The sequence below is a fragment of the Delphinapterus leucas genome, chromosome 6, assembly GCF_059928025.1.
Source record: "Delphinapterus leucas isolate spDelLeu-1000000601 "Yukka" chromosome 6, BTC_Dleu_Yukka2, whole genome shotgun sequence".
Classification (NCBI taxonomy): Eukaryota; Metazoa; Chordata; class Mammalia; order Artiodactyla; family Monodontidae; genus Delphinapterus; species Delphinapterus leucas.
In genome coordinates this window covers 122,193,107-122,215,102 of record NC_143134.1, presented here as the reverse complement: position 1 = coordinate 122,215,102, position 21,996 = coordinate 122,193,107, and the positions used below count along the sequence as shown (strand labels likewise).

At 51.2% G+C, this 21,996-nt stretch overlaps 1 long non-coding RNA gene across 1 annotated transcript; it reads left to right on the top strand.

The window, feature by feature from the left end:
• The first annotated feature begins 1,583 nt into the window (after nt 1–1,583).
• Nucleotides 1,584–20,897, top strand: LOC111177075 (uncharacterized). Its single transcript, XR_016393678.1, has 2 exons — nt 1,584–8,570; nt 10,386–20,897. It is a non-coding gene; the product is annotated as an uncharacterized LOC111177075 (long non-coding RNA).
• The last annotated feature ends 1,099 nt before the right edge of the window (nt 20,898–21,996 follow it).

Here is a 21,996-nt window from a genome sequence, read left to right as displayed (position 1 = left end):
CACTGGAGCCGAGGTAGGTTCCCAAGTCACAGTTGGCTTAGAAACCTTGAGCATGAGTTTGTGTTTTTGAGTCTGAACTTCTTTCTGGTTAATGGGTCTTGGGAGCCAGAGTGGTCTTCAATATTTGAGTAGTACTTTGTGCATTTTAGCATGGTCACTGAAGTTAGAGATATTATTTTATTTAAAACGCTCAGCAGAGTAAATCCTCTGTCCAGTATGGCTGCCACTTTGAGCATCTCATGCTCACCACCAACGTAGCAGTGTGAAATAACACACTTTTGTCATCTCGCAGTTTCTGGGGCAGGAGGCTGGGTTGCATCTGGAGGCTCCGCCGGGGAAGAGTCCAAGCTCCTGTGGCTGCTGGGGGAGGATCCAGGTGCTTGTGGGGTGTCACATGAGCGCCTCCGTTTCTTGCTGGCCGTCACCTGGAAGCTGCCCTCAGTTCCTCGCTGGCTGTTACGGGGGCTGCCCTCAGGCCACCCTCAGTCATGTGGGGCCCTCTCACACGGCAGCTCCTTCATCAAAGCCAGTAAGGGAGACAGTCTCCCAGAAAGATGGGCATTATACAATTCTGTAAAGTACTCACAAGGGGGACATTCCATAACCGTTGCTATAGTCTAGTGATCACAAACAGGTCACAGGTCAGCCCCCACTCAAGGGGAAGGGGTTACACCAGATGGCTTGGATCATGAAGCCACTTTAGAATCCATCCGGCAGAGTCTGTTCTTTGGCCCCCAGTGATTCATGTCCCTCCCTCCTGTAAAATACAGTTATCCTTCCAAGGGTCCCAAGAGTCTCCTCCCATTACCGCATTTGCTCAAAGTCCAGAGGCTACACAGTTGGGTGTTGGGTGAGGGGCTGACCCCCACCCCCCACCCCCAGTTTTTCTTTTTCGGCCACTCCATGCTGCACAGTGTGTGGGATCTTAGCTCCCCGACCAGGGATCGACCCTGAGCCCCCTGCAGTGAAAGCGTGGAGTCCTAACCACTGGACCGCCTGGGAAGTCCCCTGACCCCCCATATCTGCCCAAGGTGCGTGAGAAGGAGAGCGGGAAGAGATGCTACAGAGGACGAGGGACCACAACAGCCAGGCCTGTGGGAGGGTGGGGTGGGGTGGGCACTGCAGCAAGGGGAGGTGCCCACTCAGCACGGGTGCCTGGGCTTCTGCACGGAATTTCATCCTCGGGATTATGCGGGGTGGAGATGCGCATCCTGAAATTTAAATCGAGTTTGTTTTACACGCAAACGAGTGACGTGCAGCCCTTGGCTCTTCCAGCATCCCTCCGCAGAGCCCTTGTGAGACGGTGCTGGCGCTGGCTTGGCCTGGTCCTGGGCTTGAGGGGAAAGCAGGTCGCACCCTCCAGTGCAGAGCATGACGAGGACCTAGTCGGCCCCGGACCCTGAGGGCCTGACCTCGGGTTCACCAGGACAGAGGCCAGGGACATACACTTCCTCTCAGAGCCGGGCCTGGTCAGTGGAGGGACAATAGGAAATGTCCCACTTCCGACTTGCCCAGGGCCCGTATCTGTCAAATGGGAACGGCGACCCGGCTTTGTGCGCCTCACTGGATGGTAATGAGTGTCAGGTGCGAGGCTGGCATCTTAAGGCGCTATGAGGTGTGGGGGCGTGCTCCCACAGGTAGGATCAGCGTGCAGTGTTGTCCAGGGGCCCGGGCGCTGTGCGCCTTGCCTGGGGAGGTGGGCAGCGGGATAACCCCTCCAGACACATTTGGCCTCATCTGTTGAAGCTCAGCCTGCCGTACGCTGTGACTCAAGGCTCTTCCCCTCGGGAAATGCACACATGGGCCCCAGGAGATGTGTACAAACATATTTCAACAGCCCAAAGCGAGAGGCAGGCCAACTGTCCCTCCGTAGGAAAATGGGTAAGTAACTTGTCGTGTGTATAGGCAAACAACATACAGCGATGGAAATAAAGGCTCTTTCGCTGTGTAAATGCACGATGAATGTCAAATGTAATGTGCAGAAGAGACCGAGTACCAAGAGGAGGCAAGCAGCACCGTGCCACTGACGTGAAGCTGGGAAACGGGCAGACGCCACTGAGCTCTGGGATCTCGGGTGAACAAAGAGGTGGGGAAGTGAGAGGAAATGTGGGACCGGGGGCCAAAAGAGGGTGGTTCTGGGGAGACGGGGCACATGGGACTGGGATGCAGAGTGCTCTCAAGACGATAGGTAAAGTTTTCTTTCTTTTTTTTTTTTTTTTTTTGCGTTATGCGGGCCTCTCACTGCTGTGGCCTCTCCCGTTGCGGAGCACAGGCTCCGGACGCGCAGGCTCAGCGGCCATGGCTCATGGGCCCAGCCGCTCCGCGGCACGTGGGATCTTCCCGGACCGGGGCACGAACCCGTGTCCCCTGCATCGGCAGGCGGACTCCCAACCACTGCGCCACCAGGGAAGCCCTAAAGTTTTCTTTCTTAATCTGGGTGGTGGGCATGGGAACGCCGGTTTCATTTTTATTGTCTTTAAAATAAAATATCCCCACGTTATAACCTTTTCTATATCTGGTACCTAGGATAATACATACAGAACGGCCTCCCAGGTGTCATCATGTCCTTTACACGCGTTACCCTCCCTTAATCCCCACCACCCATCCGTAACCACCCTTGTTGTTGCCCCCATGAAAGATGGTCCATCGGGCTGCTGCTGGGGACCAGGCTGCGGGTCAGTGATGACATTTCCCAGCATCCCTGTTGTGCCTGGGTGGAGCCATGTGGCCAAGGTCCAGCCAGGGGAATGTGGGCACTGTCTTGATCCCTGGTCCATAAACCCTCTGCACAACCCCCCACGTGCTCCCTTCCTGCGCTGACTGGATGTTGATTTGGACACAGATGCCTGTGGTGACTTTGGGAAACCACACTTGGAAGAGCCTCTGGCAGAGCCTCTGTGAGCCTGGGTCCCTGCACAGCTCCCTGGCTTGGAAGAACAGGCCACCCGCCTGCACGATCATTGGATGTGACACAAGAAGAAGCAAACTTTTATTTTCTTGGGCCACTGAGATTTGGGCCTTATGTATGACAGCTGGGGTCAGCAGACTATAGCCTGGGAGCCACATTTGTTACCTGGTTTCGTGTGGACCTGAGCTAAGAATGTTTTTCCATATAAGGCTGGGGTGACTTCAGCTGTGCCGAAGCTGGGTTGGCCTCCCGTCTCCACACATCTCCTTGGTTCTGAGATTAACTTTTCAGTTCATGGTTCATGGTCCTGTGGGCTGGAGAGCTTATGCAAGGATAATAACCACGGGCTCATGAAATCATAGGATTCCTGGGGCTGGGCGGGACCACAGAGGGCCCTCTGCTCCATCTCCTTGTTGGACAGAGAGAGAGACTGGCCCACAGCAGGCAGGGCGGGCCAATCTCAAATGACCTCGTGTCGGGAGGTCTAGAAGCTGAGCCCTGGCGTCCTCTGGAGGCCTGGCCACCTTATGCTCTCTCCGCTCTGTGCCTGAGGCACTGGTCACTGCTCTGGGTCCCTGTACCAGGGGGTTAGCTAGAGAGCGGGAGCCCCGCCACATCTGGGTTTGAGCTCAGGTCATGGGCCCCCATCTGCTTTGCTGGGGCTCTGCGTCAGATGGTGTGGAACAGAAACCCAGATCAAAGGAAGCCGTGTCCGCTGACCCTCTGTTCTCTTCCTGGGTGTGTCCCTTCCTCTGTGAGGAGGACGATGGGCAGGGCTGCATGTAGACATCCCTGGACGTCCCAGCAACAGCCTCGCCACCAGGAACACGCTCTGTGGCCATGAGCACAGCAAGCCCTCTTCCCATCTGCTGTTGGAGACCCTGACGGGATTCCCCTCGCTTTGTCGACACAGTGATGCCTCCTCCAACCTCCTGGAATCTGTCTCACTCTCTTCCCCGGCGAAGACTGCTAACGACGAGTGAACGCCCTTTCTCATATTGACATATTGACAAACTTGACCTCTGGGAAAGCGACCCAGCTTCCAGCTCTCCATCTGGTGGCCAGGGCTGTCTATCCCCCACACGTCTGACACAGGAGCTTCCCACTCTGTTTTCCTCTCTTCGTCGGACGGGGGAGGCCTGCTCTGCTCGCCCGGACTCCTCGCTCCTTCATTGATCTGCGGGCACTGCCGGTGGTGGGGCTGCCTCGGCGGCTGCATCACAAAAGCACGGCGCCCACTCAGTAGATCAGGCTGCTCCTGCTTGGTTCTCCTCTGAGCGTTCCTCGGAAACCCAGGCTCCACCCGGGCTCCCGGAAGCCTGTACAGAGAGAGCACGGCTACGTGTGTGCCTTCGACCACCCGGACCCGGAAGTGCTTGGGGCACTTCCTCTTCCCTTCCATTGGTGAGAACTAATCACATGGCTCCACTCAGCTGCAAGGGAAGCTGGGAAACTGGCAGGGCACCGGGCCCCAGCATAACCACACCTCGGAAAGGGAGTCAGATACTGGCGGGTCAGCTGCTCATTTCTACCACTGGCTCAGGCCTCCCCATCTTGGCCTGGTAAACGCTTCCTTTACCTTTCCACAATCTCAGCCATTTTGCGTTGATGTTATGGTCAGATGATCAGATTTGAGGGCCATCTACCATCTGCCTTCAGATCTTCTGTGCCATCTCTTGTATTCTAGTGCTAGATGAGGGGACAGCGGGAAACTCGGCCAAGTACTGGGTTGAACTTTTGGCTAGACTTTGTGGGTGAGCAGACTCTCCTGTATCCTCCACCAGCTGCCTCTCCTGCATTTCGATCTGCATTACCGCTGGGATCACGGAAGCAGAAGGTGGGTGTTTCGATGGAGGCGTCTTTCTAGCTGAAGCAGGAGGGGCTGCTCTAAGACAGGGGCAGATTCTTAGCACCTCTGCCACAGCCCACGGGCCATTGTTAGTTGGCCACTGAGCCCCGAAGAAGCCTCAGAATCCTTCTTAACATAGAGCCCCAGGGGAAAATAAATGAAGGCCAATAAAACAAGAAAAGCAAAGACTGCTTATTCAGGTCTTGCTATAGCAAGGGAGTCATGTATCACGACTTTCATTTTGGCAGAGACTCAGAGGCAGGCAGGGGAGTGGGTAAGTGGGTTTTTCTTTTTAATTAATTTATTTTACTTATTTATTTTTGGCTGCGTTGGGTCTTCGTTGCTGCGCATGGGCTTTCTCTAGTTGCGGTGCACGGGTTTCTCGTTGTGGTGGCTTCTCCTGCTGCGGAGCACAGGCTCTAGGTGCGCGGGCTTCAGTAGCTGTGGCTCGCGGGCTCTAGAGCGCAGGCTCAGTAGTTGTGGCGCATGGGCTTAGTTGCTCCGCGACATGTGGGGTCTTCCTGGACCAGGGCTCTAACCCGTGTCCCGTACACTGGCAGGCGGATTCTTAACCACCGCGCCACCAGAGAAGTCCCAGAGTGGATAAGTTTTATAGTGGAAAAAAGGGGACGGATATGCCCTGATTGGAGGCTGCTGGTCTGGGGAAGCTGTAGGAGGACTAACCAGAAGCAGGCATCCTACGTGATGGGTTAGGGTGTATAGAGTGGATGCTGGAATCAGTTCCTTACTACTGATAACTGGTTTTCCAGAATCTCGGCTGTAGCAGTGAGGAAGGGTCTACTCCTTGCAGACAGATATGATGCCTGATACCACCTGGAAGGAAGCATCCTCTCCCTCAGGATTTCGGGAGACGATGAAAGTTGCAAATGGCTGAGCCTACACATTAGCATGAAAACTCTGGGGAGGACACTCTGAAGTCACCCACGACGTGGGTATGTCCGACATCTAGAAGAGGCAGGCAGTGGGACCGGAGGATACATGTCCAGCTCCTTCTTGCCAGAGAGCTTGGGGCTTCACCCAGTGATGCTGTGAGGGCAGGCTTTTGCTCTGGTCTTTTCCCTCTTTTCTGCATAGGTGGTCCTGGAAGAGCAGTTCTGGGGTCAGTGGCCTGCGTTCAAATCCTGGCTTCACCGTGTGGGATCCTGGGCAATCTAATGACCCTTCAGAACCTCCCGATTGTAAAACTGGGGTGATGGCGGTGCCTGCTATGTTGGGCTGTTGGGCGGAATCCACGAGATAAAGGGGGAAGAACACCTTGCCTGGGACCTTGCCTGAGTGACCGCTCGGCAGAGATACCCGAGGATCACGTTACTGTGTTTCTGTCTGTGCCATGCTGCTCCCAACCTGGCCTGTGTGCACCTAAGGGGCTGGAGCTCTTCATCTTCACTGCAGGAACCCTTCCAGCAGAGCGTTTGTGTCTCGCTGCTTTTCCTCCAAGAAACTCTCCAGAAAGAGTTGTCTGTTCCCGGGAGGGCTCTGTTTGCCATGTGTGCCTCCACGATTCTTCCCGTCTTGCTTCTTCATTTGCACGCTTGTTATCCTGGGTCTGTGCTCTCTCCGTAGATGAAGAATGGGCTTCATTATAATCTGAGTCCCAAACAGGATCCTTTCGTGGCCAGAAATACGGCCCCCAGGACAGTGATCCTGCGGGTATTATTACTGAGCCCGGATCCTGGGATACAGTAGGTACATAATAAAGTCATTCGCAAACATCAGGTGCTTAGTATGTGCCAGGTACAGTGTAAATGTTTGAAGAGTGGTTTTCCCCTCTTTATGGACGAGGCTCTGGGGTAAGTGACTTGCCACGGGCCACGGAGGGGCCGAGAGCCATGATTTGAAGGCCGGTCCAGCTCCAGGGATGCCTACTTAACTGCCCCGGTGCCCTGACCTCCTTGGTGGTAGCAATTTCCCTGCTCTCCCCGCCGCACCCACTTGCCTCCCAGCCCCTCCAGCTACAGCAAGTGTGGGGTAAATACTTGTCGTGGTGGAGTTGGAGCACGGACCACTGCTGACTCGTGTAAAATTCTGTATGCGCCCTCGGAGTTGGGGAAAGGGGTGTCAGGGAAGGTTTTGGAGAAGGTGGGACATGGATTTTCTCAAAGACTGGTCACGGCGGCCCTGTCAGGCCTCGTCAGCCCACCAGAAGGGCTGTGTCTAGCCCTCCAGCTGGGGCCTGTGCAGCCAGCGAGCCCAGATCTGCCTCTGAAGGACTTCAACACCAGCATTAAGAAACAGTCCCTGTGTTTCCCAAGAGCCAGCTCAGCCCCGCCCAGAATCTGCTAGAGATTAAGGATCAGTGAATTCGCTCCCCGCCCGCCCCTGCCCTCGAGCGTTACTGGTTTGCTGTGTTCTCTAAATGGACAGTTAAGATTAAAGTGAGTTCCAGGATTTTGTGCAATCCTTGAAGATAAGAGGTCCAGCTGGGGTTTGGAGCAGAATTCTTTGTGCTGCCGAAGCATTCCTGAGAGTCCAGAGTCACAGAGAGGCCGAGCTTCCCACGTGTACTGCTTGCCGTCACCAGTTGGGGGGGCTGGCGGGGGGCTGGGGCCCAGATCGGATGGCATTTCATTCACTCCTTCATTCAGAGACTTGCTGAGTTCCTGCTCTGGGCTGGTACCTTGCCCAGTGCCGAGAATACAATGATGAGAAAGAAAGAAAAACCAAAAATACCCCCAGCCTGTTCCTGTTCCTGCTCCGGAGAAGCTAGCCCTGTAGAGGAGAGGAGAGATTTAGCCGAGTAGCCGAGAACTGAGTGTAATTACCTGGGCGGGAGGTGCTGAGAAGGCAGGTGCCGGAACCACGGAAGAAGGATTGGGACCAGAGCTCGTCTCGGGGGCCGGGGAGGGGTGGGGGCTTCCTGGAGGAAGCGGCTTTTGAGTCAGATTTTGACGGATGAGTAGGAACTAGTGACGGGGAGGGACAGCCTGTGCTCCGTGGCTGGAGGGAGTGGGGCCGGTCCAGGGCTCTGAGGAGGTGAGGCTGGAGCAAAGGCACAGGCGACAGTGGGGAGGCAGTGGGACAGGTTGGTGAGAATGGATGGCCAGCCGGGCTGGAGCAAGGTCCTGGAATGAACCCCGTAGTCTCGGAGAGATGCCGGCGTTTGGGAAGGACAGGGGAGCATGGAACGTCACCATTTACTGACCGATGAGGCAGTATTTCAATATTTTGTACCCCGTCCCAGTGGTCCCGTGTCCCAGAGGCACTGCAGCCCTGGAGCAATGGGAAGATTTTCATGGGAGTAGAGTGTGCGGTGGGGATGTCATCAGGTGGCATCTGGCTAAGCCCCGCTGACTGCAGGGTGAGGACAGGCTGTCAAGGACGTGAAGGGGATGTACCACCAGGTACCAGGGTCCCACTGTCCTCTGGGCGAAAGAGGGCGCTGGACACTCGGCCAGGCTGGGCAGGGTGGACGTGGGGTGGACCTGGAGTGGAGGAGTGCGGCCCGTGCTTCGTGCTGGGCTCTGGGTCTGCCTGGGTGAGTCCAGCTTGAAGCCTCCTTCCCTGGCGCAGGTGGCAAATTCGGCAGTGTCCCCGTCCCTTCGTCGTGTGGTCGATTCTGGGGAATGACTTTGTACTTTTCCTTCTCCTTTTCAGGCACAGCTGACCTCTTCCTGCCCAGGAGGGCCTCAGGGCCTTAGTTTGTCGTAGACTGGCTTCCCACCAAGTCAGACCCCCAGGCGAAGATTTGGATGCAAGTAAATTACATTGGCGGTGATGTTAGGAGTCACTCCGAGGCGGGGCCACCGACGGGAGTGTGCCTGACTGAGCAGGCCTCTGAGTCGTCCCGATGAGGTTGGTGATGGTGCTGGGGTGCTTCTTGGCCCTTCTCATCCCTTATTCTTCGAGGGTCATTCTGGGGTTTCGATCCCCTGCATTCGTGGACAGAGCAACCCCACGTCAGAGAGACATGGCGAGCAGGGGTCGCTGTGGGAGGGAGCTGTGTGCCAGCGGCCTTGGGGCAGGTTGAGGGCATGTGGGCGGGGCATCCACCCGGTGGGGACGGTCCATCCCTTGCACTGTTCAGATCCCTTGAGGTTCTCTGTAAGCCCATCCTGTCCTGTCTTTGATGCTTCAGTGTGGTGGCTCTTAGCATCCCCCCACACGCACCCCAGAAAACACCTCCCTTCAGGAGAGCTGGTGGGATGAGCTACAGCACTGTCACTCCAGTGCCCTCCACTGCATCAGCGAGACGCACCGCCCTGCACCCACACCCTGTACCCGCACTCTTCCTGGCCTGGGTTGCTTGCTGTGAAATAACTGCAGCCTTCCAGCCCCAGGGTGGCTGCTGTGATTGTCCACTGACTGTCATCCCCAGGGCGGCAGCCCCAAGAGGGGGCCCAGGACGACGCCTCCCTGCCCCCATTACACAGAGAGGGGGCAGAGAGGTAGGTTGGAGAGACTCCTTTCTTGGCTTCGGGCTCAGCTGCCGAGAGGAACCCAGAGCCGGGTGGCAATTGTCACGTTAGGTTCACAGGGATCCTTGTAAACTGCCCTGAAGGAGGGGTTTCATCCCTGGGGACTGGGACCTCTCATCCTACAGAGTGTGAAGCTGTGGGGTCGGGAAGCGCAGGCTCCCCGGTGGGCACGGGAAGCCGTAGCGAGAAGGCTCACTCCGCCCTCCACACCTTGGTTCGGGGACACGTGTCTTCTAATTACTGGGGTCAGAGCAGTCACTGTACGGTGGCCATAGGTTCAAAATGCATATCGTATCTTGAGGGACAATGGTTCAAAATATATACTGAATGTTTCTCTTTTCTCTTTCACTTAATATACTTCTATCAAGATGAAATTCACTAACATGTAATCGTCCACTTTAAAGTGAGCAATTCAGCGGCATTTAGTGTGTTCACAACGTTGGGTGACCGTCCCCTCTGTCTCGCTCTCCAACATTTTTATCGCCCCACAAGAACACCCCACAGCCATGAAATCATCTCTGCCATCCTCTTCCTCCCGTCTCCTGGCAACTGCTGATCGGCTTTCCGTCTCCACAGACTTGCTTATTCTGAATGTTTTCTGTGCATGGGATCGAACGGTGCGTGGGTCCTCCGCGCCTGGTTTCTTTCACCGAGTAACGTTTTCACGGTCCATCCACGTTGCAGCATGGGCCAGTACTACATCCCTTTTTGTGATTGGATAATACTCCACTGCGTGGGTAGACTGCGTTTGTTTATCCGTTCTTCTGTGGCCGGGCATTTGGGCTGTTTCTAGCTTTTGGCTATTAGACATTGTATCTTGAAGGACAGTGTCCTAGCTCCACAGTGGTCATTGTGAAGCCGAGGCAGTAGCTAAGCCTTGCAGGAGCCTTTTATAGTCTAGCAGGCTGGAGGTTCTGGGTGACAAGGCATGAGACAGGACCAGTGGGTCCCGGGGTCATGATCCCATTGTCACTCTACCTTCACCATGATGGGGATCTGCTGGCCTGAGGCACATCCTGCTGGACCCTGTGTTGTTGAGTGAGATGCCCTGTGAAGTCGTGGTGAATGCTGTTGGCAGAGGCTGTGTGGACAGGGAAAGAGAACCCACGCCTGGAACACTGACCAATGCAGGAAGGCAAATTGCCTCCAGGGCAGAAAGTCTGATGGTTCTGATATACTTGCCTTGACACAGGGATGCTGGCTGGTTGCGTGGAGGAATGGCGCCCTGTGCAGGCCTCAGCGGAGGTCTTGCTGCTGACAATTGCGCACTCAGCAGGGGCAGAAGCTAGAGCCGCCCCGGCGAGAGGGGCCTGAGGTCGGCGGGCCGGTGCAGAGTCCCCAGCCTCACCGGCACGCAGCTCTGCTCCCGCACTCATTGCTCAAACCCTGGGTGATGAGAGAGAGGCTGGCTGACCCTCTCCAGGCGAGCATCCCGCCTTCGTGGCTGTGCTCACACCAGTGCCCCCCGGAGACCATCACCTGCAGGGGAGCCCACCTACCTCTCGCCAAGACCTCCGGGTCCCTGCCCTTCCAATCCTGCTCCTTTCAAGCCACTTGCCCCTGCCCCAGAGGCACGGTATACGCTGATCTTCTGCCGCTTCTGCTGCCACACAGAGTTGATGACAAGCTTCCTGCTTGAAGCTCTGTCTTTCAGGCCCACCCCCAAGTGAGGGGGGCTGGAGCATGGTGGGTGCTGTGGTCTTGACGGGCGTGAGTCACTAGGCGGCCAGTGGGTGGGGAGGGGTGGAAATTACCCGTTAGGAAACCATGAATGGCGTGTGCAGAAGGAAGGCCGAGTGGCCCTGCCATGGAGTAGAGGCAGAATAGGCTAAACCCCCTCCCGTGGTTTTGTCATTTATTGAATGGTGCAAATCCACAGCTATTTTTTTTTTTTATTGCTCTTGGTAATGCTTTTAAAATTTTGCAATAAACCCATTCAGTGGCAACCAGCAGAAACATGAAAATCGCACTTAAAAAAACGATTGAAGTTTGATCCCTTTTTCTCGAGAAAGTGGAACATTTAACTTGTATGAAATCGGTGTGGACATTGATCTCCAATGTGGGGCAGTGGTGACAACGCTGAGTGGGCGGGAGCCAGAGGGCACGGCTGTGGGTGTGGTGCCAGCTGGTCACCAGTGGGCGGTCCCCCGAAGCCTGGGGCAATGGCACAGGTGCCGCCGCAGGTCAGGGACACGTGACTCTGGAGCCTGTCATTTTCTTCAGAGGGAACGTCTGTTCTTTGAAATGGATTTTGCTTGTCTTTTTATTCCGAGTCTTGTAAGCGCATCCTCAGAAGAACTTTACGAGCCATTGAGTGACTCCTGTTCAGATTAGCGACGTCAGTTGTTTCAAGCAAGAAATCAGTTAAATTAATTCCAAAAATGTTTTGCTTTTTTTTTTTAATCCAGTGGATGGAATATAGGTAAAGCATCTGGAAGTTCGTTTGAACAAATGTGAAATTGCTGATGTCCTGTCAATCCTGGTGCAAATTCAGTAACAAAACAAACCCTTCAACATTGAAATTTTGATCATCTTGAAGGGGTTTACAAGATGAATTTGGAAGGATCACAGCACTGTGATAAAAAATACAATATTTTGACTAAATTAAGAAATCCATTATTATTGGGAACTGCTTGTGGTTTGTATGAAATTCCTAATTGCATTTAAGCTAGCTTGACGTGTGGCCAATAGATATAGAAGGTGGAGTCATCAAAATGGACTTCCCTGGCGGTCCAGTGGTTAAGACTCTGCGCTTCCACTGCAGGGGGCACGGGTTCGATCCCTGGTCCGGGAACTAAGGTACCGCATGCCGCGTGGTGCAGCCAAAAAATTAAACTGAACTACAAAATTTGTTTCAAAGATGATGTGTCATTAAAGAAAAAACCCTTCAGCGTAGCAGCTTGTACGTTCTCTGTTTGCTCCCTGCCATGTGAGTTCAGAAATGTTTGGGCCATCGAAGAATTACCTGGGATGGTATCGAACGTTTTGGAAAAGGAGTCTTTTGCATTTGATTGAAATTCGCTTGGAGAGCTTTCATCAAACGTTTTGACAAAGAGTCAGAGCACGTCGTGAGCTTTTGAATCTTTTAAGAATTGTAATGATTGAAAACAAAGTTTGCAGAGTTGAGGCCACTGATACTTATCCCTATGAAGGCAAAGGAGGAAACAGACAAATTTAACTGGAGGGCTCAGACAGTGCGTTAGATCTAATTTCAAGTCGTATAATTGTGCTTCGGAAAATCGTACTTGTGGGAAGAATGTTTTGAGGGTGCTTTTAGGTTTAATTGGATACATTTACTTCCTGAAGCTAAATGGAACAAAATTGAGAGAGCTGTTCAAGGGAATCATATGTAGAGACCACCCATCTGAATTTTGCCTGATAAATAGACTTGCCGAAGAAAGGCTCTCTGAAGAGAGATGCACCTGAAAGAATATTGGGGTTGAAATATGTACACGTTTAAGTAAAACAAAAACAACAAACCAAGACTCCAAACAAATAAACCTAAGATTGCGAGTATCCTCCATTCAGCAGAAATTGCTTTGAGCTTATCAGGTATCTCAGCATTTATCAAGAATATATTTTCTCAAATAGAAATACTATGGTTTACAGAGAAAGGGCTAGCAAAGGCCTCAAGGAATTCAAATTAATTCCCATAAATTTGAATGATCTGACAGCAATTTCATGAAGAACATAAAAAATAAGACCAAATTGGAATAAACACCAGCAATGAGCGTTAAAGGTCCACGCGGCGGAGATGGGTAATGGACCAAGGATTATAAATACAGACACACATTTTATTTCACTTTAATGTACTCAGATGTATTTTCCTACTTTTAGAAAGCATTTTATTTTGGGACATGGTTGTGGAATCGAACTATTTTACAGAGCCTCCATTACAATACAACCAACTTGCTGGTGAAAGCGCGTTGCCGGCCTGGGTAACGTTGGTTATGGCTGGCACCCCTCCGCAGCTGTGTCCGTACTTATAATCCCTGGTACGGTGCCAGGCACTCAGCTCAGTCATGTGGAACTCTAAAAGTGGTGTTTATCTTAATGTGGTCTCAAAAACATTTTTTTTCATGAAATTTCTGGCAAATCATTCAAGTTCATGGGAATCAATTTGACTTTCTTGAGGCCCTCACTAGCTCTTTCGCTGTCGACCATCGTATTTTTATTTGAGGAATATCCTCTCGATGGAGTCTGGGATGTCCCGCGGTGGGGATGAACCCAGCGTCACCCTAGCTGGGCTGAGCGAGAGAGATGGCGTCGGCCACGCCACCCTTGGCGCCGTCTGGGGAGCATTGCCCCTCAGGCACCAGCTCTGGACCGTGGTCCCGGGGGCACAGGCCCCTTCAGGTCAGACCGGCTCCTCAGCGTGTCCCTGCAGCCAGGACCCAGTGGCCTCCAGACATCTCTTTCCCTCTGCACCCAGACCCCGGGGGGAAGGCAGGGCCTCAGCCTTAGGTTGTGGGGAGCAGAGGGCTGGCTGCTCAGGGCCAGCTGTGCGACTTGCTCTAGCTTCTGGTGACAGGTGAGCTTGCCGGCTTCAGCGCAGAGGGTTCCGTGGAGGGGCCTCAGGATGGGAGGGGGATGCAGGGACAGGCCGGCCCAGGCCTGAGGGCCACCTTCCACTGTCTCAGAGGGGGGTGCCCGGGGAGCACTGTGCTCCTAGGCGTGGGACCGGTGGGCTGGACCCCTGCGAGGATGGACCAGGAGGGTGGTCAGCGGGTGCGGCCACGGGGCCTGGACCCAGCCTGGCTCTTGCTTGCTTTCAGACCCCAGAGCTCACCCAGACTCCTGCGGCTGCTACAGAGGGCAGGGCCTGAGCTGGGGAGACCGTCTTGGGGCGGGGTGCCCCTCAGGAGGCACAGTGCTGCCTCGTGGAAGGCGGGAGTTGGGGACGTGGCGTCTGCAGCCCTCGCCGGCAGGCCTGGTCTGTGGGAGGTCCGGCGGGGTGAGTCACGGGAGCTCAGAGCTGAGCGGAACGGGGCCCAGCTGTTCGCAGGGCCGTGCGGACGTCCCTGTGTTATTGCAAACTGAGCGGGGGTAGGGGTGTGGGCGGGTCCCGCGTGCTGACCTCCCTGGGAAAGGCTGTTGCAGGCCGCAGGCTGCCGGGTGGGTACGGCTCCCCCCGGGTCCAGCCTGCACCGCCTGGCACTGAGGACTCTCCGGGGACCCGAGCCCTTGTGTGCTGGAGCCGGGAGGGTCCTGGGCACACAGCACAGCTGGTCCCCCTGGTCGGGTCTGGGTAGCTGAACAACGTTGGCTGTCTCTCCTGATACGATGGCCTGGGATGGGGAAACCGAGGCACCCAGAAATCAAGTAACAGGCCCAAGGCCCCGAGGTCACCAGGCTTGGAACCCAGAGTTTCCTGGGAATAAATCACTGCTGTCTGTTCTGAGAGCTGCGGTCCAGCCCAGGTGACGAGTGCTTGGCAGTGACCCAGTGCCCCCTCCAGACACGCAAATTAGGCTGTTTCTCCCACCTAGCAGGAGGCAGCCTCTGGAACCTTCTGCTCCCACCCCCTGGCAGATGTTTCCACCTGATGAGAACTGATGGGCCATGTGACATGGGCCAGATGAGGGTGTTCAGAGGCTCCAGTCCTCCAGGGCTGCAGGAACCCTACACCTCACAGCGAGCAGCGGACACCCACGCTGGCTGCTGGATTCTGGACACCCCTTTCCACACCCGAGCTCCTGCTCAGGAGGCCCTCCCTGCAGACCAGACCCCCCCCGCCCCATCCTCTCGGTCCCTCTCTCCCTCCCTGCAAAGCCCCTGGAGACTTCAGGCTCGGAGCCACTGCCTGCATCACCCCATGGCCTTCTCCTCTGTGTCTGTGTCTCTGCTCTTCTCATAAGGACACCAGTCCTTGGGTTTAGGCCCACCCTAACCCAGGAGGATCTTTTCTCCATCCTTAACTAATTACATCTGCACAGACCCTATTTCCCAAGGAGTCACATCCTGAGGTTCTGGGTGGACACGAATTTGGGAGGGGCACTATTCAATCTACTTTCTCATGAAGAGGCAGAGTTAATCAGAGAACGCAGGGAGCACGGACCTCCTCGGCTTCCTGGTTACCGGCCCCTGATTGACAGGTATGTTAAGACTACCTGGCTGGATGGTCGTAACACAAGAGACTTCATTATTTGCATACATTCAGGGCTCATTTAGACTTACCCACTTTTTTTCACCCAACTTTCTATGCACTCCTTCTCTTCTTACAAACATTCCTTCCATCTGGAATCACGTAAGGATATGCCTGGAATTCTCCCTTTAGGATTTCCTGCAGAGATAGTCCGTTGCTGGTGAACTCTCTCTGTTTTGTTATCATCCTGAAAATGTCATTATTTTACCCTCATTCTTGGAAAGCATTTTCGCTGGGTATTTTCTTTCAGCTCCTTGAAGATGGCCTTTCACGGGCTTCTGGTTTTCATTCCTGTATTGGACAAGTCAGCCGTTCACGTTACTCTTTAGAAAGTAATCTGTCTCCTTCTCTGGCTCTTTTTCAAATACATTTGACCTTTGAACACCACGGGGCTTAGCGACTCCGAACCCCGGCTCCCACCATGCTGTCAAAAATTTGCATATAACTTTTGACTCCCCCTGGAGCTTGACTATTAATAGCTTACTGTTGACCGGAAGTCTTACTGATAGCGCAAACAGTTGATTAAACATACTTTGTATGTTATATGTATTGTACATGGTATTTTTTAAATAAAGTAAGCTGGAGAAAAGAAAATGTTATTAAGAAACTTGTAAGGAAAAGAAAATACATTTAGAGTATTTATCCATACTATGAGTATTTATCCATACTATGAGTTTACATTATCTGTTTACAGGATGAATTGTCTGCCGGTACCTATATCAATATTGTCTTGTATGATACAAAACACAGTACATGTTAATATGTATTACTAGCACTGGACATCAAAAATGAAAAGATAGCGTGAAAGAAATCATTTATATGCAGGTATAACGATTCATGCATTCATAGCAAATTGCTTTATGGTCACCTGGCGTCATCAATACAATTGCCTCACAGTAGCCTAACCTGACACTAATAAATGAATCGTTATAAAATGTTTATGGTATACAGTATTACTGTCACATTCGTAATACCGTATTGGAAACATTGTTACATTAGAAAAAACACCTCTGATGAGAGGCTGGTACTGTTTCCGTAGTATCTTCAATTAGGAGAGAGAGAGAGAGAGGCATACAGTAAGGTAATGTAATTCTTTGGAAGCAAAGTTATAAAACAGTAAGAAAACGAACACATTATTAATTTTATATTAAGTATCATTCACCCTATGCCTATGTCAGGATAGAATAGCATCTACATAGATTTTATGCATTCATGACGTGCATCTTTTTCTTAATTTTTTCGACATTTCTAGCTATGTGGTTTGTCTGCGAGTTTTTTCATATTGTCTCGAATCTCCAAAAATTTTTCCAATATACTTGTTGGAAAAAAATCTATGTTGAAGTGGATCTGCTCAGTTCAAACCCGTGTGGTTCAAGGGTCAACTGTATTTCTCTTTCTCTCTGTAGTTTTGCTAAGATGAGTCTAGGTGTAGATTCCCTTTTGTTAATCCTACTTGGGGTTCATCGGGCTTTTCTGGGGGCTATTTTGTGTGCGTGAGTTCCACCAGTTCTATAAAATTCTCAGACGTCCCCTCTTCAAGTATTGCTCCGAGCTTCTGTTTTTTCTCACCTTCTGGAGCGTGGTTAGACCAAGTCATTCTCTTCTCCATGTCACCAAACCTGACACCTTTCCCATCTTCTTGCCTCTCTATGCTGCAACCTCTATAACATCTCTGCTCTGTTCTTTGGTTCAGTACTGTTCCTTCAGTTGAATTGGATATACGATGAAAATCAAAATCCAATAAATAATTTTAATTAATGTACTTTGTATTCCCAGGTTTCGACTATTGGTTCCTTTCTAACAGTTTCCTGTAGACTTTTCCATCCGGCCCTGATTTCTTTAGGCTTGATAAAGACGCAGTTGTTTTACAATCTATCTGATTTTTCCAGTATCTGGGCTCTGTGGGTGTGTTTCCTCTCCTGTTGCTCACTCTTTGGGTTATGTGCCCTTCTGCGCTTGTACTGAGACCTGCTTACTGTCGTGAGTAGATAATTTGTGGAATTCCTTTGGGGTTGAGGATAAGTGGGGAAAGTCCACATTTGGTCCTTCTGGGTCCTGGGCCACCACAGAGCCAGGGTCACTTTGAGCTAAATTCATTGACAAGGCTCCTTTGAGTCACTGGGTGATGTGGGTCTGTACTGTGGTCCCAATTTCCAGTGACTCCAGCCCCACGCTCTGTCCTGAGGTGGCTCCCCTGTGGTCCCTGGGGTGGGCCTTTAGTGGGTCCGTTTCTGGTTCACTTGTGTCCTGAGAGTGGGGCTCTTCATGCTCTAGGCTTTACGAGTTGTGCCTCCTGGGGGCTGCCCTGGGCGTGCGGGCCTGGGCTGGGGTCTCTGTGTCTTGCATGAGGCTATTGAAACCCAAGGTCCCTTTGGTTTTTCCACAAGTTCTCAATTAAGAACATGTTCAGCTGCACTCACGTCTGCGGGCCTGCCCCCCTTAGACTGTGGCCTCCTTACTCCTTACTATCTTGTTACCTCATTGCTTTAAAAAATTTTTTTAAAGCACTTTTGTTCCTCAGCGAGAGATTGGCCTGATTAACCTAATCTGTCCTTTTACCAGAAGTGTAAGTGAAGGAAACCTCCCACATCCCCGCATCTTCTCATCCATCCATCCAACCATCCACCCATCCAACCATCCATGGAAACAGCTTAGGTTGTTTCCATGTCTTGGCCATTGTAAATAATGCTGCAGCAAACCTGGGGGTGCAGATGTCTTTTGAAGATAGAGATTTTATTTCCTTTGGATAAATACCCAGAAGTGGAGTTTCTGGATCATATTGTAGTTCTATTTTTAATTTTTTGAGGAACCGCCGTGCTAAGTTCCACGGTGGCTGCACCAATTTACATGGCTACCAACAAGGGGTTCCCTTTGCTCAAAGTCCTTGCCACCGTTTGTTATCTCTTATCTCTTTGGTAGTGGCCATCCTGGCAGGTGTGAGGTGACGTCTCACTGCGGTTCTGATGTGCATTTCTCCGATAATTCGTGACGTTGAGCATCTTTTCATGTGCCCGTTGGTCATTTGTTTATGTCTTCTTTGGAAAATTGTCTATTCAGTTACTCTGCCAATTTTGAAATCAAATTATTATCAGCTTTTCTTACTTCATAGCATGCATTCTTTTTTTTTTTTTTTTTTTTGCGGTACGCGGGCCTCTCACTGTTGTGGCCTCTCCCGTTGCGGAGCACAGGCTCCGGACGCACAGGCTCAGCGGCCGTGGCTCACGGGCCCAGCCGCTCCGCGGCACGTGGGACCTTCCCTGACTGGGGCACGAACCCGCGTCCCCTGCCTCGGCAGGCGGGCTCCCAACCACTGCGCCACCAGGGAAGCCCAGTAGCATGCATTCTTAATATAACTTAGCTATTAGTCCTTTATACGATTTGTAAATATTTTCTCCTATTCTGTAGGTTTTGCCTTTTCATTTTGTGGATGTTTTCCTTTGTTTTGCAGAAGATTTTAGTTTGATGTAGTTCTCCTTGTTTATTGTTACTTTATGTTGCCTTTGCTTTTAGTGTCAAATCCAAAATCTTTGCCAAGCTTGTTGTCCTGAATCAACTTCTTCCAAAGTTCTGCTAATGTTGATATTTTGATCTCTTCCCATGAATCAAGAATGTTCTTAATGGTATCTAGAATGGTGAACACTTTCTAGAAAGCTTTCAATTTACTTGGCCCCAGCTGCATCAAAGGAACCACTGTCTATGGCAGCTGTGGCCTTACAAAACGTATTTCTTAAATAATAAGACTTGAGAGTGGAAATTCCTCCTTGATCCAGGGGCTGCAGAACGCATGCTGTGTTAGCAGGCCTGGAAACATCACTGATCTCATTGTATATCATCTCCATCAGAGCTCTGGGGTGACCAGGTGCATCGTCAATGAGCAGTACTATTTTGAAGGGAATCCTTTTTTCCGAGCACTAGGTCTCAAGAGTGGGCTTGAAATATTCAGTGAACCATGTAGTTAACGGATGTGCTGTCATCCAGGCTTTGTTGTTCCATTTACAGAGCACAGGCAGAGTAGATATAGCATTATTCTTATGGGCCCTGGGATTCTGGGAATGGTAAATGAGCACTGACTTCAACTTGCAGTCGCCAGCTGCATTAGCCCCTAACGAGAGAGTCAGCCTGTCCTTTGAAGCCAGGCATTGACTTCTCCTCTCTGGCTATGAAAGTCCCGGGTGGTGTCTTTTGCCTGTAGAGTCTGTTTTGTCTACATTGCATATCTGTTGTGTAGTGTGGCACCTTCATGAACGATCTCAGCTAGATCTTCCGGATAACTTGCTGCAGCTTCTCCATCAGCACTTGCTGCTTCACCTGGCACTTCGACGTTACGAGACGGCTTCTCTCCTTAAACCTCTTCAGCCAACGTCTGTCAGCTTCAGACTTTCCTTCTGCAGCTTCCTCGCCCCTCTCAGCCTTCACAGAATTGAAGAGCGTTAGGACCTTGCCCTGGATGAGGCTTTGGCTTAAGGGAACGTTGGGCTGCTCTGATCTTCTATCCAGGCCACTCGAACTTTCTCCATACCAGCAATAAGGCTGTTTTGCTTTCCTATCATTCGTGTCTTCACCGGAGCAGCGCTTTCAATTTCCTGCAAGGACTTTCCTTTGCCTTCACACCTTGGCAAACTGTTTGGTACAAGAGGCCCAGATTTAGGCCTATCTCAGCTCTTGACATGCCCCCCCTCACCAAGCTTCGTCATCTCTAGCTTTTGATTTAAAGTGAGAGCCGTGCAACTCTTCCTTTCACTTGAACTCTTGGAGGTCATGGTAGGGTTATTAATTGGCCTGATTTCAATACTGCTGTATCTCAGGTCAAAGGAAGGCCCTAGGAGGGAGAGAGAGAGACGGGGAACAGCCGGTCGGTGGGCCAGCCAGAACACACACATTGATCAATTCAGTTCACCGTCTTATATGGGTGCCGTTCATGGCTCCCCAATTACGATAGTAACCTCGAAGGTCACGGATCACCATAATGGATATAACATTAATGAAAATTTTGAAATATTGGGAAAATCCCCCAAATGTGACACAGAGACACAAAATGAGCAAACACTGTTGGAAAAATGGTACCGATAGACTTGTTCAACACAAACCTTTAATTTGTAAAAAACACAGTATCTGCAAGGTGCAGTAAAGTGAGGTCTGTCTGTATTGAAAGGACTATCTCTTCTCTATTGTATAGTTTTGGCTCCTTTGTTGTCAGTGAATAGACCATATATATGTGGGTTCATTTTGGGGCTCTCTATTCTGTTCCCTTGGTTTATGTGTGTGTTTTTATGCCTGTACCATACTGTTTTGATTACTATAGTTTTGTAACATAATTTGAAAGCAGGAATTGTGATGCCTCCAACTTTGTTCTTCTTTCTCAAGGTTGCTTTGGTTATTTGGTTTCATACAAACTAGGATTGTTGGTTCTTTTTCTTTTTTTTTGGCTGCGCCATATGGCTTGTGGGATGTTCCCTGACCAGGGATTGAACCCAGGCCATGTTAGTGAAAGCCTGGAATCCTAACTACTAGGTCACCAGGGAACTTTCCTGGTGTTTTTTGTTTTTTTTTTGTTTTTAATGACTGTTGTTTTATTTTATTTATTTATTTTAAAAAATGCACCATTTCGTTTTATTTTTATTTACTGCTTTTTAGGCTGTACCACACAGCATGTGGGATCTTAGATCCCTGACCAGGGATCAGACTTGCACCGCCTGCAGTAGAAGCACAGAGTCTTAACCACTGGACTGCCAGGGAAGTCCCTGTTGGTTCTATTTCTATGCAAAATGCCATTGGAATTGTACTGAATCTGCAGATTGCTTTGGGTAGTATGGACATTTTAACAACATGAATTCTTCCAATTTATGAGCATGGAATATCTTTCCATTTATTTGTATCTTCTTTAATGTCAAAGAAAATTATTTAAAGCTTGAAAATAAGAAAAAAAAAAAAGCTATCCTTTCTAAGTCATCCTGGGGCATTATTTAAGGCCACACAAGGAATTTTCTTATCTAGAGAATGTGCCTGTGGACTTTGCTGTTTACTATTAATTAAGAGTTTGGACTTTGTGAAGTTATGTTAACTTGCAGATTTGCATCTGGCGTAAGGTGACCCCCAAGGGTTACAGTTCTCTTGCCGGTGGGACCCTGACCTGTGTCACCTTTAACTCACCTGCCCTGATCCTCAAACTGCTGCAGCCTCTTTTTGGTTCCTGTATTAATGAGCTAATGAATTGTTGATCCATATTCATTTTATATCTGTGTGACAGCCTTGCTTTCAGTTTTCTGAAAGTTACACTCTGACAGCCTCAGAGAAGAGTGAGCAACCTGCAGCTGTGTCCTGTGCAGAGATCACATGCTGGTGTTGGGTCTCGGGCCAGACCAGACCCCCGACGTCTGTGGCCCCCCTGCACTCAGCTCCCCTGTCACACAGGGCCCATTATACCATTGGTCGGAGGTTCTCCTAAGGACCAAATGAGACCCCATTAAGCTCTGCGGTAACAACTATAATAATGATACTAGGATGAGGCCTGAGTCTCCATCACCTCCACCCATAACAGGGAAGGCCCCATTTAAAACCTGGGGCGGGGATCAAACAGACACCCTCGACCCTCTGCCTGCTGGATCCTTATACGTGGGTGGTCCTCAGAGCTGAGATCCCAGGTCAGCAGCCCCAGGCC